A 3330-nucleotide genomic window follows, 5' to 3' on the forward strand; every position below is an offset into this window, starting at 1 on the left:
TCCTCCCACGATTAGTGGTTGATGGCCTAGCATAAGCGACTGGATGTCCTCTAAAAGTTCGTACCTGAGTTGTCTGTCGGCATGGCCGTATATGTTAATGAGGTTAAAATCATTCCCTATATAAGAAAGTCTTGCTAAGATTGCGCGTCCGTCTCTCATCACAGTACTCCCCTTTATGATGAGTTGAGGGTTGTTTATTAAAATGGCTACCCCATCGTTACGGTTTTCATTCGAGCCACTCCATAATGACGGATATGGCCAAATCTCTTCCCACTGTTTATAATTTTTTAGAAAGGGGATGCAGCATTCCTGTAGTAAAAACACATCTGTTCTGATAGTTTTTAAGAACGATAAAACACTGTGAGCCTTAACCTTTGATCTCACACTTCTCACATTGATAGTAGAGAATGTAATGTTCATAATAGTTGTTAAAGTATTTAAACTAGTTAGACAAAACCGGGGGATCTGAGTCCATTCTTTGGTGATCATCGAGATCATCGAGAGTGTCACCTGTGTCAGACACATCACTTAAGAGTAGTACCTCATTTTGAGACTCACCGGGGAAAACTCTGGGACCCTCTGACTCTCTGTCTGTGGTTCCAGGTCTTCCCCTTTTTTCTGGGTTAGGGGGTGAGCCAGAGGACCTATCAAGGGGTCTCTTACTTCCTTGCCCACTAAGGGTCAGATTTTTTCCCTCCCCGACTTCCTCCGTCTCAACTTCATACAGTTCCCTTGTGGGCTTATTCACCGGCAATCGGCTTTCTTCTAAATCTCTTATCTTTGTTTCTGGTTTTTTCACCACTCCCAATTTTGTCTTACTTTTACTCCTCTTTCCAGTGCCCGTATGGGTTTTTGGAGAGTCATTCGCCTTTTCGATTTGTTTGTCTTCTCCAAATCCCGGCAATGGCGTAGCAAACAAATTTGCTAATTTGAACTCTCTTCCAGGCCCTTCCTGATTAATATGTGTTTTCGGAGTGGCAGTTGCTTTTTCTATTCGTTTGTCATGTCCAAATTCAGGTATTTTATGAGAAATCGAATTAGAATTTCCAGGTTCTTCCTGTTTCAATTTTGATTCTCTGGTCTCTGCTCCAGGGGTTTTGGTAGGTACATCTGTTTTTTCAATTTGTTTGTCTTGTCCAATTTCTTTGTGCATTTCTTGATCAATTTCATTGGGTATTTCCATAACTTTATTCATTTCCTGTTCATCTTCATTGGGTATTTCTATAACTTCATTAATTTCTTGTTTATTTTCATTTTGTATTTCCATGACTTTATTAATTTCATTGTCTTTGTTATCTTTATTCACTTCATTGTCTTTGTGACATTTATTCATTTCATTATCTATGTTGTCTGACATCATTTCATTGTCTTTGTTGTCTTTGTTAACTGCCTTCCTAACTTTCAATTTGTTAGCAAACGAATTCGGGCTCCACAGAGATTGCATTTTCTGCTATTGCTACATTCCTCAAAGGAATGTCCAATTGTTCTGCACTTTCCACAAAAAATTCGATCACATACCTCAGCCAGATGCCCATGCTCACCACATTTGCGACAGAGTTTCGGTTGCCCTTGATAGTGGATAAAGCCACGGTTTTCCCCCAGGAATATAGTCGACGGGATTTGTTTCAGTCCCTGAAATCCCTGAGGATCTTTCCGTAGTTGGACTGGTACCCTCCAGGCACCAGTCCAATAGCCTTTCTCACACCTCACCTTCATAGCCTGGCCTTTTACTGAGCAGTATCTACTCAACCAATAACAGACGTCATCAGCACTGATTATTTCACTAAACATTCTAACAACGACAATCTTGTTAGCATTATCAGTCAGCTTCTCCACTGTAAATCCTGAAAACTGGGACCTCACTCCCTCAAAGCGATTCCAAAACTCTTGATAAAGAGCTGCCGTTTCAAAACTCACATCAAAGCCTTTGCCAGAAGTCATTTTTATGACAGCATGTACCTCCTCCTTTTTAAACTTCAGAATCTTTTCAACAAACTTGTTAATAAAATCCGTCCTTGACATTCCCTCCGAAATTGCCACAACATCTTTGAGCAAGAATCTCACGCAGTTACGTCTCCGCCCGCCGGTATAATGCCCGGCCATGGCAGGACTCGGCTGCCTTACTTCTAACTATGTTAAAATGGTTAGAATTGTAAAATTAATAATTAACAATACTCTTAAAACCGACGCCAATGACAGTATAAACGCATAGACGAGCAGTGCTAACCTGATGCGTCCACCATCAACCGCAGCTAAGCTTAGTGACTTTGGAAAAATAATGCATTTAATGAAGGGGGCTAGTCCTAGGTTAGCATAAAGTGACAACATTCATTGTATTTTTTTTGGTTTGAACAAATTTATTGACACTAAAAACAGAAAACAATCATGACAATCTCAACAGCAATTAAGCACATTCACAATATTATATTCCAATATTACGTTTTTAACAGCAAACACAAAGTGAGGTTTGAACAAACCTTCTCGAAAATCAAACATATTCACAATTTCATTATATAACATCTTTGTTAGTGTCAATAGATCCGTCCAGGCCAAAGTCGATTGTCCTCGGTCTGAACAAATCCACCGACACCAACAGCAGCAAAACACAGCCATCAAGCATATTCACAATTTTTTATATTTGACAATATGACGTGACGATATGACGTTTTAACATTTTTTCCTGACATTTTCAACATCAATTAAACAATTTCAGAGTTATTTTCTTTTAACAGTAGTTAACCAGCGTGTAAAAGGCAATACTATTGTGCAAGGGCATAGCTCTGCCATCCCACCCTCCCAAGCAGCATTCTTCCAGTCCTCTGTGTGGGTCCTTTCCCTAACAATACGCAGTGCGCGTTATGTGCGTTTGCGGGGCTACGGCGCCGCTTACGTGTGCCAATCTAGTCATGATGGTAGATATTATACAGTAGCGGTTTAGCTACATTGGGTCACTTCCGGTATTGGTGACGTTTGCATATGTCCTAATAAACTCATTATATAGACTACGATCTTTTTCTGTTTTAATCACACCAATCAATTTTTCTTTAAAAACACATTATACAGACTACGATCGCGACACACGTTCTGTCGGGGGCGCGGCGCTGAGAAGCGTAGTTCACGCGAAGGGGGATCAGATTTTGCAGGATAGTCGGGTTTAAACAACACCTGTTAAAATGCAGTCAATTTGCCATTGACTAAGAATTAAAATAAGCATGATGACAAAGCTAAAGGTAAAAAAAACGTCTGGGTCAGTGTTTAAATTTATGTAGTCTTTTTTTACGTGATATTTGAAAGTGATCTTTTGTTTACGAGATATTGTGGTCGGAAGGG

This window comes from Urocampus carinirostris, chromosome 7 (assembly GCF_059441175.1).
Source record: "Urocampus carinirostris isolate Australia breed hairy pipefish chromosome 7, RoL_Ucar_1.0, whole genome shotgun sequence".
In the NCBI taxonomy this organism is placed as follows: domain Eukaryota; kingdom Metazoa; phylum Chordata; class Actinopteri; order Syngnathiformes; family Syngnathidae; genus Urocampus; species Urocampus carinirostris.